This window comes from Drosophila suzukii, assembly GCF_043229965.1.
Source record: "Drosophila suzukii chromosome 2 unlocalized genomic scaffold, CBGP_Dsuzu_IsoJpt1.0 scf_2c, whole genome shotgun sequence".
Lineage (NCBI taxonomy): Eukaryota > Metazoa > Arthropoda > Insecta > Diptera > Drosophilidae > Drosophila > Drosophila suzukii.
Genome location: NW_027255896.1, coordinates 11205716 through 11222523, shown reverse-complemented (window position 1 = coordinate 11222523; position 16808 = coordinate 11205716). Strand labels below are relative to the sequence as shown.

Here is a 16808-nt window from a genome sequence, read left to right as displayed (position 1 = left end):
GTCGTCTAGTGATCAAGAATTTTTGATCATTCTTAACAAAAGACTATAAAAGCTCGTAGACGTTAATAACAACTAGTAACCAGCTAATAAATAGTAAACATCAAGTAAACAGATATTAAAGATATATAAACCAGTTACTAAACAGCTAGTAAGCAACTTGTATACATCTATTAAACACCTTGTATACATATACTAATCATATAGAAACCAGATACTAAACAGCTAGTAAACAACTTGTATACATCTAGTAAACAACTTATATACATCTACTAAACATAGATACTAAACAACTTGCATACATCTACTAAATATATTGTAACCAGAACTAAACAACTTGTATACATCTACTAAATATATAGTAACCAGATACTAAATAGCTAGTAAACAACTTGTATACATCTAGTAAACAACTTGTATACATCTATTAAACATATAGAAACCAGATACTAAACAACTTGTATACATCTACTAAATATATAGTAACCAGATACTAAACAACTTGTATACATCTACTAAATATATAGTAGCCAGATACTAAACAGCTAGTAAACAACTTGTATACATCTAGTAAACAACTTGTATACATCTATTAAACATATCAAACCAGATACTAAACAACTTGTATACATCTACTAAATATATAGGAATCAGCTAATCAGTATTGTAATTAAAGAGTTTATTAAACTTATTCAGAATCTTAGACAATGATGCCTTACTCATACAAATAGTATACAAATAGAATAGAATTAGAAAACTAGAACTAGAAAAATAGTTGACAACAAAAACCGATATTACCAGGTCCCAACACCTCTATCATAAACTTCAATCAAAAATTAAATTGATAGGCGCTCCTATGCTAGCTAATGATGCCTTCGAAATATGTAACAATATTATTATGGGATGGAACAAATGAATGCTTTAAAAATAATTCAGCATCTGAGAAAGATTACATTGTGAGAACTATTTTACATCTATCTATGGGAACCAAGCGAAAATCTACGCTTGGAACGAAGATTAATAAGCGACATGTTTCTTACAGAGGGCTGAAGTAAGAAAATTAATTATATACAAATATACATAAAATATAATTAATTATGAATTTAATGAAATATGTTTACAATAATAAAATATATAAAGAAATATTGAATAATCCTACAAATTTTGTATCTGACTGTAATTAAAACTCCAGGTACAAATGAAGGGGAAGTATTTTATTCAGTGTCCTTGGGTCTTGGGCATGTGACTTTGATGACGGTCAGGTAATGATAGTTCACTGCAAGTGTGTTTGGCTAACACATCTTAGAAACTTTAACTTGTGTACTTTGATAGTTCTTAATAAGAGACTATAGCGACTCATAATACTTGTTAACATTTAGTTATCATCTAAAACCAAGTACTATACAGATACTATACAGATAGTAACCATCCAAAATCAAGTACTGTACAGGTACTATACAAAAAGTAACCATCCAAAATCAAGACTAAAAAGAAAGTAACCATCAAAATACTGCTAGGTAACAACTAAATACAACGAGTCCAACGTGTCAAGTCTATGTCGGTATGGCTACTACCCTAAAAATTGTATATCTCTGGATAATCTTCAAAGTCAATACCTATTAAATTCTGGATGGAGCAGTGGAGACGAAATTTCTACGGGATCCCCAATTAAAATTTTTCTGTACCATTAAAAAATTTGTTGGGATTGACTGAGGATTATAAAAAAAGTTTTGTTAAATTGTAAGCATGAACTAGTGTTGATGCTAACTAAGAATCTTGGTGATGTGTTTGAGCAAACCAGAAATGAACAAACTTTTAAGTTGGAAATTACGAATAAAATTTGGAAAATTCCCCATGTAACTCTGAGCGATTTTGCAAAAAATTAAGATGTACGATATTATTAAAAGTGGTGTAAACCTACCAATCGCATTCCGGAGTTGGGATTCATATGTTAACGCCAAATTGGGGTATGGAAGTCAACACAGCTGGAATGTGAAATTGTCGGCTAACCGCAAAAAACCAAGATTTGCCATAATTGGATTTACACTAAATGGAGAACTTATCACAAATAACTTATCAAACTTGAAAGTTCACTTGAATTCTGAGTCATATCCATGTGATAATCTGAATGTCGATTTTAGTAAGAATTAGTATGCTCACCTATATGAAATGTATACAAGATTTCAATCTAGTTAATCGTGAATCACAACCATTTTTGACCCCAAATGAATTTAAATTGAAGACCCCTATTATTGTGGTTGATCTTTCATATCAAAATGAATCAGTAAAATTGGTCCTATTGATGTGAGAATTTCAATAGAACTAAAGACACCAAGTCATGAAAATACCCAAGATTATTGTCTCCTCATACAAGACCGTTTAGTTGAATATAACCCACTAAACGGACTAGTACAACGAGTTGTTTAACATTAGAAAAATGTTGAAAGATACTGTTTCGATTGATGTTCAAGGTTTCTTTGATAATAATAATAATTTTATTCTAAAGGAAATTGGAATTGTATTCGAAAAAGATCCAAACTTGAATAATAGTTTTTTAATAGAACCACCATATGATTTTACTTTGCTAAATACAAAATCTCGAAAGACTGCAATTTGGTTAACCAATACACATCACAAAATTTTTTGGAACGATGGAGAAAATAGTTTTCCACAAACTCGAAAGTATCTAAGGACAATTACAAGCGGAAAACAAATTATTTGTAAAGGTGTGGAAAAGAAACGATTTCTACAGACGTTTTTTGGGAGTCGTCAGCTCATTAATGTCGAGGAAATGGGCTGTCCGTCATTAAACAGGTTTAAAGGAAACCGGTTTCCCTATTGTGAAACACACCTTAAGGGCGGGGTTTGTGCTCTAAACAATGCATACATTATTTTGACATTTTTTAAAAGTAGCTACATTATTTTAAAGTTGAGACTAGATGTGTAAGGATGTGCAAGAAAACAAAATTAACCAAATTAAGTTTCATGAGGAAATTGACCAATTTATTGAACAATTTAAAGGAGAGATAATTGGTCAGCATTTTCAATACCTTCTAAACACAAAAACTATGTTCATGAATCGAGGTGGACATGACCTCAAAACTACGAATTATGGTGAACACTTTACATTTTGTAATCCAGAAATGACGTCGGAAACGTGCGCCTGCTTCTTCTATGCAAATCGCCGGAATCATAGCAGAAAATAAATTTCTATATATAAAAAAAAAAAATTGTTCGCAATACCAAAATAAATAAATGTAAATGAATAAATGTATTTTTGTGATACAAATTAAACTTCTGACATTTTATTTCGAGTTAAAATTACAGGTACGGAGAATGGATAATATTTCCTTGACTGAGATATGTCGGCTACTTGCGAGTTGTTGCGCGGTCGTGACTTCAACCCCTATTATGGGAACGAATTAGAGCTCGCACTTAGCCGTGAGGTCGTTGGCGTGAGGCTCAAGATTTTGTCAATGGGCGTGCGCCTTCAGACTTGTGCATGTGTCCCTTTTATTCCGGTCAGGTAATAGACAGGTGCGCATGTTTGGGTAGCTCTTGCTTGAATCCCTTTTATGATATGTTTATGACCCGTTTGTAGAAAGGAGAGATCTTGAAAAAATTTACCAGTTAAACATTCTGGGGCGAAAAAAAAAGTCTGTTTGAAAATATTCGACATCTGAGAATCATTAACTTGTGGGATTTATTTTATTTGGGGTTCTTTTGATTTCTAAATTAGTTTTACAATCATAGGAAACGTTATTCCCCAACATGATCGGACATGTCCCTCTAAGGCAACCAGCTTTAGATGTTTTGGGTTTGCGACCTTTCTCACGTGCACAGCAACACCTGCTGAATATTAATTGCTGATAATGAGGAAAAGGATACGTGATCAATATTGTCACATGGAGATGTGGGGAAAGTGTGCGACCTTTCTCCCGTGTACAGCAACACCTGCTGAATATTAATTGCTGATAATGAGGCAAAAAGGTCACGTGATCAGTATTGTCACATGGTGGTGTGGGGTTGGGGGGGCAATTTAGTATACTCTTTATGGATATGATCGTGACATTTTTATGACATCTAAACCCCTTAAAATCAGATAATTTATGGATTATGTTAATTGTCCCAGAACCCGCATACATTAATGAAGAGGCGGGGGTCATTAATATGTTAATTAGTGAGAGGCGGGGGTCATTAATATGCTAATTAGTAAGGGGGCGGGGGCCATTAATATGCTAATTGTCCCAGAACCCGCGTTTCCATACTACTAGTTGGTACCTTAACTGGCTACTTGTCTATTACTAAACTAAATATTAAGGGACGAAAAGTAATTGTAAAGGGTTTTCTTAATTAATTCCCCGGGGGAGCATGGGACCAGCCGCATGTGAGATGGAAGTTTATACAATGCAATCATAAAACCGAACAACAAATTATTTATTTATTTATTTATTTATTTATTTATTTCACCAACAGTTGGTACCTTCACTGGCTACTTGTCTATTACTAAACTAAATACTAAGGGACGAAAAGTAATTGTAAAGGGTTTTCTTAATTAATTCCCCGGGGGAGCATGGGTCCAGCCGCATGTGAGATGGAAGTTTGTTCCAGTAGAACAAGGCTCTACACAGAGGCTCATTAAAAGCATAGTTAGCTCAATAGGCCGGTATAAAAAAAGGTTCAAATGACCTTAAAGACCTACCAGGTACGCAAAAGCCTAAGCTACTCAGCAATGCAGGGCAGTCTATTTTGGAGGACAGCAGGTCACAAATAAAAACTAGTGCGCTAGTTGTTCTACGATCTTGTAGGGAAGAAAGGAGCACAAGACGAGTAAGAGGGAACCGGGTCATTAAAGTTTAGAGAAAGAAGGGCAAAAGATAGGAATTTTTTTTGAACACGCTCAATACGATTGATGTGTGTAGTACCAGTCGGACTCCAGACAAACGAAGCATACTCCAATCTGGACCTAATGAACGAAGAAAATAGGCTTAGTTTCGTGTACGGATCTTTAAATTGCGTGGAATTTCGTTTTACAAATCCATACATAGCGTATGCCTTTGGAATTATGTAATTTATGTGATCAATGAAAGTAAATTTGGTATCAAACATAACTTCTAGGTCCAGTGATTAATTTCTTAAGGAAAGAACATGGGAACTAATGGAATACGAGCTTAGGACATTAATTAATCGTTTGCTGTACCTAACGTAGAAACATTTTGACACGTTCAGAGGCAACTTGTTACGAGAACACCAATTTCCTACCTTTTCAAGGTCATTTTGAAGAAGTTCACTATCGGAGATTGAATTCACAGACCTAAATATTTTAAGATCGTCCGCAAACAACAGGAATTCAGAATTTGTTATGCAATACCTTAAATCATTTATGAAGATGATGAATAGAAACGGACCCAATGCACTTCCCTGAGGAAGGCCAGAAGTAGCCACATACGGGCTTGAGAAAACACCAATGCACTCTACTTTATAAATCCGCCCATCTAAATAAGATTTAAACCAATTTAATATTGATGAATGAAATCCCAATTTCTGCAATTTTGCCAATAGAGCATTATGGGAGACTTTGTCAAATGCTTTGGCAAAGTCGGTGTAGACTACATCAACTTGATGATGACTGATGAACGAGTGGATGCAAAAAAGATTGAACGTAGCTAAGTTAGTGGTAGTTGACCTTCCAGGCATAAAACCATGTTGGTTAGGACTGATGATCCGACCAGCAAGAAAAGTTAGCTGCTTAGCTACAATTCGTTCAAACAAACGTTAAAATTCTTAGCCGCCGTATGACAGTCCAAATCAGTAACATCTAAGCACCCAATATTTAGCATCGTGGCAATGGCACTGAGTGAATCATCGTCATTCCACAGCGAGCTCGGTTCAAAGTTAGATGCAAAGTACTTAGCAAATAGAATAGCGACCCCAATATCTGAAGAAACTGAAAGACTTTCATATGACATATGGGAAGGAAAGTAGGAGTGCCAGAAGAAGTGCCAGAATGCTTTAGGATCGGTAGTTAGTTTACAGTCTATATCAGCAATATATTGGCTGTACAAGAATTTATTGAGGAACTCAAACTCACGCTTATGTTGTTTGTACCGATCAAAGTCAGCAGCATCACCGCTTTCTATGTAGCGCTTATAGAATTTTTTTCGGAGATTTTTGTATTTTTTTAGGCCTTTTGTGTACCATGGTAGTCTATAAGAACTTTGAATTCTAGTTTTAGCGTATCTGCCTATAATAGTAGAGAGAGAAGATATAAAAACTTCATAGGTTGTATTCACATCCGCATGCGAGAGGACTTCCGCCCATCTGATATTAGAAATATCACTACGGATAGAATCTAAACTGCTAGAATTAATATAGGTAAGAGGCAAGCGAGAATTATTTGGTGAGAAAATATAACAAGTAATTAAGATTAATAGGGGCTTGTGATGAGCATCACACGCAGCTAGAGGAATATTGCTGCAACATAAAGTAAGGCATAAATCAGGGTGTACAAAAATTAGATCTAGAAGCTTGTTTAAGTTATTAAATACATGGTCAATCTGGACTAATCCCATACTAAGAAGCTCATCGATGACTAAGATTTCGTGGGGAAGATGCAAATTACTGGGAACCATTGTTGAAGACTCAAGATCATGAGCCCACACGAGCGAAGATAGGTTGAAGTCGCCCAAAACACATATATATTGGCCATCTTCCAGCTCCTGGTATAGGTGGGCAATGTTGTCCACATGCGCTTTATATAAATCAAAACTGCTGCTTGGGGGTATGTATGATACTGTCAGGAAAATTGTTTCCGTAGGACCAGCGAGAGATACACAGAGTTGGTCGAGCAGAGAATCCTTGTTCTGGAGACGAATAGCAATGCAAGCAGCTCACGCCGCACAGCAATTAAAACTCCGCCACCTCTGGAGCATCGTGTTTTAACGGAATCTCGATCCTTACGGAACACATGATAAAGATTTGTATCAAAAAATTCATTATCGAAGAAATCCATATTGAGCCAGGTTTCAACAAAAATGATGACGTCATGATCACCATGAGACGTTGCATGGAAGAGGGATTGAGCTTTCGTACGCATACCACCGATATTTTGAAAATAAATATTGAAATTTGTATTGTTACCGCATATCCGGTCATCCATGGTCATGCTATCAATAACTGGTCCAGCATCATGGTCCGAATCCATAAGAGGCCTCGCTGGGATCTTATCATAATTTATGAAATTATTTGTAAGAACCTTAAGTAAAGTAGTGGTACGGATACGAATAGGCTGGTGATCGCGCTCCAAATATTAGGTGGGCAGTCAATATTAGCATTCAAAATATAACTGCACGCAGGTGAATCCACACCTGGTAATAAAGAGCGAGAACGTACTACAGCAGCCGCAGTCCATTGTTGTTGTTGATGGCGAAAGCATCTCCAGAGAGCACCTTCAGAGAGAGCACTCTGAGAGGCTCGCCATCCAGCCAAATGTGTCGATAAAAGTTGTTGTAGAAAGTCGAACGTCAGAAAGGTAGAGACGGAGAGCGCATAAGTATTAGGCGATGAAGAGTAAGAATCCAGCCGACTATCTAGGTACTTCGGGAGAGAGGCGCAAGATGATGACAGCGCAACTCCGAGGAGCGCACCGATATTAGAGCCAGGCGGACGGCGAAAGTCGCGAGCAGCGGACCACAAAAGCTCCAGCTGGTGTTGTTGATGGTGCAACGGGAGAGAGCGCAACTCCGAGGAGCGCGCCGATATTAGAACCAGGCGGACAGCGAATGTCGCGCAAAGCAAACAACAAAAGCTCCGGCTGGTGTTGTTGATGAAGCATCAGGAGAGCAACGAATAATGATGTGCGCGCAACTCCGAGGAGCGCGCCGAAATCCGAGCCAGGCGGACGGCGAATGTTGTTACGAACTGCTTTTTTCGGTGGCAGTGCCGCTAGCTCAGTCGTCTTCAGGGCAGAGTACCCCTAATGCTACAGCTCGCAACATAAGTATCGATAACTTCGCGGTCTCACTTTACTAATCTATCGGTCATCACTAAGGACAAAACGTAAACAAAGCAAAAATCTACAAATATTGACAGGAAAATGGATTACATTTGGTGGCTATCGGTGACCTAGCCAAGCGCTCCCACCCAACCATGGATGCCCTCAAGATGCTGCAGGGCACCACCCATTCGCAGTCGGCAGGAGCCCCCTCCTCGCGACTACGGCTACGGTTCCATCTCCCCCACTGGGTAAGCTTATTCACACATAGTGGGTATTACAAAGGTTTAATAAATATCATAAGTACAATCGTATATATACATGCTTCTTTTGACAGATTTATCCTTCCTCAGCCTTCAAGACCGAAACCTGGCCGCCGTCTCGGATATTTACGCGGTCAAAGCAGAGGATTCGTTTTGCTGGAAAAGGGTACAGGCGCCGCGGAAACTATGCTCTACCAGCCATGTATTGGTAGAGCTCGCATGGAAACGCGGCCCTCAAAGGAACATGAGCGATGCGCGTGTGTATGGTCACCTCATCCTGAGGAGCTCCAGGGGAAAAGAAGGGACAGGCCAAAAAGGTACGTAACTGCACTGTAATCTATACCATTTAACTAATGCTCGCGACCTTTTTAATTTTAGGCAAACAACGAGGACGAATAAGGCTCTCGGGTCTAACTCCGGATAAACTCACAAACAGGTAAGTAGATATCAATATATATAATCGAGGTACACGTGTATTTAATTTCTCGTAAATTTCAGCCACCGTCGGGCCTGGAGGCGATGATACCCCGGGCGGATGACTTTCCGCCGGCGGCCAGCAGCGATACGGATCTCCACACGGGAAAACGGCGCTCTCCGGTGAGTGGTGCACTGAGATTCGGCTGCCAGACAAAATGGAGATACTTATCAGCGCCGCAATGCGACCGCTGGAAGTTCGCGAGAGGATGAGGACGCGGTACGCCGGAACGGAGTCACCGGGAAATGTTGACGTCGTCGGCGTCGATTGTGGAAGGCTTTCCTGGCTGGTCGCTGGCACGGGTCGAACGGACACCGGTTGCTTGGCAGCCAAGTCGGGCTGGTAGGTATGGCGAAGTATGGCGATGTCGGTAAAACTCCAAATAAATTCTTCCGGGGCCCTTTGTATTGGGACCCCGACTGCCTTTATAAATGATAAATATTAAATACCGAACTACTCTAGAACTTTCACATAACTCACTATTTAATTTAAGGCACAAAGAAAATTTATACTAGCACTCCTAGCTGCATCTGCCTTGATTGCTGGACAGTATGGCCGCGACTATCACGATATCTGCTGATCATCGCCCCCCGCCATATTACATGGCCTCTCATTGGATACATGGGCCATTTGAAGTAACCCCAGAGCGAACCGGGATTAATCTTCAAATGGCCAGATCGCCCGCCAGACTCATCCCGCTGCTGCAGCTATCGCCCTATCGACCTAAACTATCGATAACGTCGCTCCCACTCGACTCCAATTGCAACATCAACCAAAGATTACGAGGGGCGCTGCCCGGAGTTTCAGCAGAACGATGAAATAATTGGTAGCTTTGGAGATACGATGGGATTCAACACGGCACTGATACCATCCTGCAGTTCGATCGGCGCCTAACGCGGGGCCCACGCATGACGGGAAGTATTGCAGATGTGATCGCGATGCTAGTATACTTTGTTTTGTCCTTCTTTCAGGTCACAACCGGATGTCTTTGGCGTGATACACTCCCAGACTGCGGCCTTGGAGATCCTCCAGCAGGTATGCATTGCTGCCGACGGATTTGACCACCCTGGCTTTAAGGAACTTGCGAGCAAACTTGGCGTTAATAGATTTGCTGAAATCACTCAGCACGAAGTTGCGGCGGAAGACTTCTTGGCGTGGCTCGCTTATCGTAGCGCTGCCGGCTCGTCTGGTATGCACCCTCCAGTTGCTTCTGCACCTTGGCGTGGATAACCCGAAGTTTGTCCTTGGTCTGCATTCCGGCCATTTCATGGTCGACCAGAGACCTGAGTCGTCTGGCTAGTTTGTAGCTGGACCCGTTGAGGAACATGTGATGGCCGAATACAGTGAAGAACGGCGCTTCCCCTGTGGCTGAGTGGACAGTGTTTCGGATGGCCACCTCAATCTCCGGCAAATGTGCATCCCATTCCCGGTGATCTTCGTCCAAGAAGCTGCGAATTGCGGCCAAGACGTTTCGGTTTACCCTCTCCGCGGCATTGCTCTGTGGTGAGTATACGGGAGTCCTCATGTGCTGTACACCGAAGCCATCGATCATCTCCTCAAACGCCTTGGATACGAACTGTTTGCCGTTGTCCGAATGTATCGTCTCAGGCACCCCGAACTTGTAAAATACCTCGTTTACCAGGACATTTACAACGTTCGACGCCGTCGCCTCCTTCATCGCCTTTAAGAAGGTGTACTTCGAGAAGTGGTCCACCACGATAAATATCCAGGCGTGTCCACTCTTGGACCTCGGATACTTGCCCAGGAAGTCGATGTACAGTTTCTGGAATGGCCCCTCCGTCTCTACTCTTCTTCCGATTCCGACCTGCATCCGGCAGTTTGGCGCTTTGGATTCCTTGCACACATCGCAACTCCGGACGTATTCCCGTACCTGGATGGTCATCCCTGGCCAATAGAACTGGCGTCGCAGGATCTCCAAGGTCTTCGTCATCCCACCATGCCCAGCCTTGGGGTCCGAATGAGCACGCTCTACCAAGCTGTGCGTCAGGCTTTGCGGGATCCACAGCTTCCATTCGGATCCTTCCAATTCCTCGTCCATTTTGGGGTTACTCATGCGCTTAAAGATGAGTCCGCCATCCACCTTGAGGTCCGGTAAGTGTTCCCTGTTGGACTCCACGTCTTGCACTAATTCCTTATAGTCCTCCGCAGCAAATTCGGTCGTCTCGAATCCCAGTAACTCCGTTGGATCTATCCGGACTTCCTCGATGATGCGGGCGACTACGTTCTCGCTGCCTTTGCGATGTTCGATGCTGAAATCGTAGCCCTGCAGCTGGAGAGACCACCTTGCGAGTCGTCCGGAAAGATCCTTCATTGTCATCAACCACTTAAGGCTGGCGTGATCGGTAATGCATGTGAAGGGCATCCCTTCCACATACGGTCTGAACTTCCGAATAGCTAGGATGGCCGCCAGGCATTCCTTTTCCGTGACCGAGTAGTTAACCTGGTGTTTGTTCATCTTGGCCGAGAAGAACGCGATGGGCTGCTCGTCTCCGTCCTGGTTCCGCTGAAACAATACCGCGCCGACGCCAACGTGGGATGCGTCGCACTGGATGAAGAAATGCTTCTTGAAATCCGCATGAACCAGGACCGGCGCACTCGTCAAGGCCAACTTCAGGTCATCCACTGCCTGGGTGGCGCTGAGACTTAGGGAAAACTTTGTGTTTCCAGCCTTCTTCAAGGACTCGGAGAGTGGTGCGGCTAGCGTAGCGAAGTTCTTGACGAACCGTCGATACCATCCCGCTGTGCCGAGGAAGGCACGTACTTCCTTCATGGATTTCGGGTAAGGCATCTTCTGGATTGCCGTAACACGTCCAGGATCCATCCGCAGCAGTCCACCTCCGACTATAAACCCTAGGTAAGTCAAAGATTTGAAGCAAAACTTCGACTTCTTTAACCGTATGGTCAATCCGGCTGATTTCAGACTGTGGGCTACCCGACGCAAGCCTCTCATCCTCCCGTAGGTATCTTAATAAATACTTATTGCTATTAGATGGACTATGTACTTTCTTTTCTTCTTCTTCTTTCTTCGGAACTACTTCGCGGGATTCCAACCTGGGCGAGTCCCTCCCGCTTTCGGACTGCCCAGCCGACCGTTTTCCGCGCAATCGGGACATTTCGTAGAAATGACGCCCGGCTTGCCGCACCGGAAACAAAATCTCCTCCACTCCGTGGCCTCGCAATCTTGGAATCCGTGCTCAGCCGCCCCGCAATTCCAGCAACCTGGCCTAAATGTATATCGGACTCGCCCACGTAGCTCGTCCACCTCCAGGTGTCGGTGCTCGTCGACTTCGTCCTGTACGTGCGCCTCGCTGACCCGTACCTTGTTCTGCTGCAGGTAAGCAGCACGCCCTCGACGACCGAAACTCCTCTCCACTTCGACGCACTCCTCCCGAAGTTCGTCTACCGTGAGTACGTCCATCGTGTAAACATACCTAGCGATGCCGTCCCCCAAGCCCTTTTTGACCACCTTCACCAACTGCCGCTCTGGCATTGGTTTTTTCAGGCGTGAGGCGAGTTGCTGCATCGAATGGATGTAATCATCCGCGCTCTCTCCCGGCTGTTGCTCACGTTGAAGAAGCTCGTGCATCCTTTCGTGTTCCGTCTGGTGGCCACGGAACCGATCCATCAGAGGCCTGCGCAGCTGGGCCCAAGTGTCCACTCTGGACTGGCGTACATGTACCCAGTACCACTCCTTCGCTCTGCCCGATAAGAGTACGTGGAAGTTGCGCAGAACTTCACTCCACGGACATTGATGCTGCCGCTGCAGGAACTCTAGACGGAACACGAAGTCGTCCACGGAATGGCCATCGTCCTCGCCGCCGAATGAGAGGTTCCAGCGGTCCACTCGGATGTAGCGGTTTCCGTTGCCGGCTCCCGCGTTGGCGTATAACCGCGGCTCGTCCCGAAAATCCGCCGTCCTTCGGTCCTCAATGCGCCATGGCCCTGCGTGGCGATCGCTCCTGCCTGCCGGATGATACTCCGGTTCCTGGCTCAGGCTGCTGTCGATCCCTGGCGAGTCATTTACCGGCAGTCGAGGTCGCTGCCTGGGCGGCAATTCCGACGGCCTTCGGTAGCATCCTTCCGTATCCTGCCGCTGCTGAATCTCCGCTGGGCCATTTGCGCCGCCTTCTGGACACGACGGGTTGGGCACCATCGACACTTGGCGACTCGCACCCTCCTGGAGCGGCTGCGGTTTGTTCTCGGCTGGCCTCAGGACGTCGTTCAACAACTTCATCATGTCGATGAATCCGTTCTTTATTTCTTCCCGCAACGCCTGGCTCACTCCTAACTCCTGTGATGCGCGATAGGTTTGGGCAGCCTGTGCCAGAGCTGCGTTCATCGCAGACTCCGCCGCAGTATCCCGTTCCGTGTTCGGCTTTTGTGGACCCGGCTGCTCCGGAACCAGATGCTGATCCTGCGCCTCGAAGATTGCCTTGAAGTCCAGGACCCTGGGCGACCGATGGTGCTCCAGATCCGCCGGTTGATCCCGAATCCGATCCACCGCACTACCGCCTACCGGCGTTCTGGGTAAACCCCAGCCAGCGATATCCGCGGCAACCCAGCAGCACCCTCTACGTCCGTGGACCAGACATCGTCCTTGTCGTCGCCAGGAGGACCCATCGATCTGAGCTGGTGGCCGTGCCTATCCCTGGCGTCCTTACTTTCGGACATACCTCCCAAGAAATTTTAAATAAATACTTAATAACTACTAATACGTTGATAAATGTGATAAATAAATAAATAAATAAGACAACAAATAAATACAATAATAAATATTAAATATCAAAATAAATACGAAAATAGCTAACAGCAAAAATAAATAACAATAACCAAATATTCCTCACTTTCCAACACCTTTGAAAATCTCCTAAATTTCTTTATTATATTTTTCTTCCTCTACTCTTGATTTGGGGAGATGGAACTGACCCTCGCCGGTGGGCTTCCGACCTAACTGTCTTGCGCTTCTTTCAAAAATCCTATTTTCCCGTCTCCGCCTAGCCGTTCGTCAACTGGACTAGCTATCACCCGTGGTGATAGCCGCCAGTTAAGGACATCGGCTCGGTTTGGCTCCTGTTTACTTTTCTTTCCCGCCCTCTTTATACCCGTTACTCGTAGAGTAAAAGGGTATACTATATTCGTCGGAAAGTATGTAACAGGCAGAAGGAAGCGTTTCCGACCCCACAAAGTATATATATTCTTGATCAGGATCACTAGCCGAGTCGATCTAGCCATGTCCGTCTGTCCGTCTGTCCGTCTGTCTGTCCGTCCGGATGAACGCTGAGATCTCGGAAACTATGGGAGCTAGGCTATTGAGATTTGGCGTGCAGATTCCTGAGCTTCTTACGCAGCGCAAGTTTGTTTCAGCACAGTGCCACGCCCACTCTAACGCCCACAAACCGCCCAAAACTGTGGCTCCTACAGTTTTAATGCTAGAATAAAAATTTTAACTGAAATGTATTGTTCTCATCAATACCTATCGATTGACCCAAAAAAAAGTTTGCCACGCCCACTTTAACGCCCACAAACCGCGAAAACCTGTGACGCCCACAATTTTCATGCTAGATAACTGAAATGTATTGGTCTTGTCGATACCTATCGATTGATCCAAAAAAAAATTTGCCACGCCCACTCTAACGCCCATAACGCTTAAATCTGTATACCGCCGGTAGGTGGCGCATTTTAATCTCGCTTTGCTGCTTCCATATCTCCATTTAGCTGAGTAACGGGTATCTGATAGTCGAGGTACTCGACTATAGCGTTCTTCCTTGTTTTCTATTTCAAATCGAGGTAACCGTGCAGCGCGTAGGGTTGCTACGGGTCACGATTACGCAATTAAGTTCACAACCGACATAAAATAAGAAGTCCAGGACGGGGAGAAAAACCCAGGAACACCACATCCTAACAAAAAAACATTTCAAATAAATAAATAACAAAAATACAAGCCTTAAAACTACTCTATCACAGAAATTATCACACATTCTCTTCAGTGCATCCCGTGACGCAAATCTTGGTTTGCCTCAAGATGCCATTACCGATTCACTGGTAAACCTGTGACCAGGAGCAAATCGTCGGCAATGTCGACGTGCCTCCCGTTCTTCTTCCAACTTCCCTACTCAGCTGACTTCCCCGTCACCACTCCCTAGCAATTGCAATCTATGTTACAAGCCATAGGTCGTGATGGCGGGGGCGTCAGGGTTATAAATGGGCGAGACGTCGTCGCCTCGACAATTTATTTTGTTTAAATTGGGCGCCAATATGTTACGAACTGCTTTTTTCGGTGGCAGTGCCGCTAGCTCAGTCGTCTTCAGGGCAGAGTACCCCTAATGCCACAGCTCGCAACATAAGTATCGATAACTTCACGGTCTCACTTTACTAATCTATCGGTCATCACTAAGGACAAAACGTAAACAAAGCAAAAATCTACAAATATTGACGGGAAAATGGATTACATTTGGTGGCTATCGGTGACCTAGCCAAGCGCTCCCACCCAACCATGGATGGGTATTACAAAGGTTTAATAAATATCATAAGTACAATCGTATATATACATGCTTCTTTTGACAGATTTATCCTTCCTCAGCCTTCAAGACCGAAACCTGGCCGCCGTCTCGGTTATTTACGCGGCCAAAGCAGAGGATTCGTTTTGCTGGAAAAGGGTACAGGCGCCGCGGAAACTATGCTCTACCAGCCATGTATTGGTAGAGCTCGCATGGAAACGCGGCCCTCAAAGGAACATGCGCGATGCGCGTGTGTATGGTCACCTCATCCTGAGGAGCTCCAGGGGAAAAGAAGGGACAGGCCAAAAAGGTACGTAACTGCACTGTAATCTATACCATTTAACTAATGCTCGCGACCTTTTTAATTTTAGGCAAACAACGAGGACGAATAAGGCTCTCGGGTCTAACTCCGGATAAACTCACAAACAGGTAAGTAGATATCAATATATATAATCGAGGTACACGTGTATTTAATTTCTCGTAAATTTCAGCCACCGTCGGGCCTGGAGGCGATGATACCCCGGGCGGATGACTTTCCGCCGGCGGCCAGCAGCGATACGGATCTCCACACGGGAAAACGGCGCTCTCCGGTAAGTGGTGCACGGGCAGTCCGAGATTCGGCTGCCAGACAAAATGGCGATACTTCTCAGCGCCGCAATGCGACCGCTGGAAGTTCGCGAGAGGATGAGGACGCGGTACGCCGGAACGGACTCACCGGGAAATTTTGACGTCGTCGGCGTCGATTGTGGAAGGCTTTCCTGGCTGGTCGCTGGCACGGGTCGAACGGACACCGGTTGCTGGGCAGCCAAGTCGGGCTGGTAGGTATGGCGAAGTATGGCGATGTCGGTAAAACTCCAAATAAATTCTTCCGGGGCCCTTTGTATTGGGACCCCGGCTTCCTTTATAAATGATAAATATTAAATACCGAACTACTCTAGAACTTTCACATAACTCACTATTTAATTTAAGGCACAAAGAAAATGTATACTAGCACTCCTAGCTGCATCTGCCTTGATTGCTGGACAGTATGGCCGCGACTATCACGATATCTGCTGATCATCGCCCCCCGCCATTTTACATGGCCTCTCTCGACATTGGGTCATTGGATACATGGGCCATTTGAAGTAATCCCAGAGCGAACCGGGATTAATCTTCAAATGGCCAGATCGCCCGCCAGACTCATCCCGCTGCTGCAGCTATCGCCCTATCGACGTAAACTATCGATAACGTCGCTCCCACTCGACTCCAATTGCAACAATGTCGCACAAAGTGGACAACAAAAGCTCCGGCTGATGTTGTCGATGGTGCGTTAGGAGAGAGTCAGAAGATGAAGAGAGCGCAGTGAGAAAGGCAAGCAGCTGCCGATGTTGTTGCGAAAACGACTCCGACAAATGAGGAAAGGCTTGCAGACGATGTCCCGCAAAAGTATCGACGCCAGTGGCGTCGAACACTAGGGGTTTTTTGATGGCTGAATTGATGATGAAGTTTGTCCAGGCTCCGGCAAATTAGATAAGATTCCATCCCCTACTACAATGGCCCGTTCTCTACGAAGAAATCTTTTG

At 44.3% G+C, this 16808-nt stretch overlaps 1 long non-coding RNA gene across 1 annotated transcript; it reads left to right on the top strand.

Annotated features, from left to right (window-relative positions):
- The first annotated feature begins 14949 nt into the window (after nucleotides 1-14949).
- On the top strand, nucleotides 14950-16516 carry LOC139354204 (uncharacterized). The gene is made up of 3 exons (XR_011605315.1): nucleotides 14950-15556; nucleotides 15618-15675; nucleotides 15738-16516. It is a non-coding gene; the product is annotated as an uncharacterized lncRNA (long non-coding RNA).
- The last annotated feature ends 292 nt before the right edge of the window (nucleotides 16517-16808 follow it).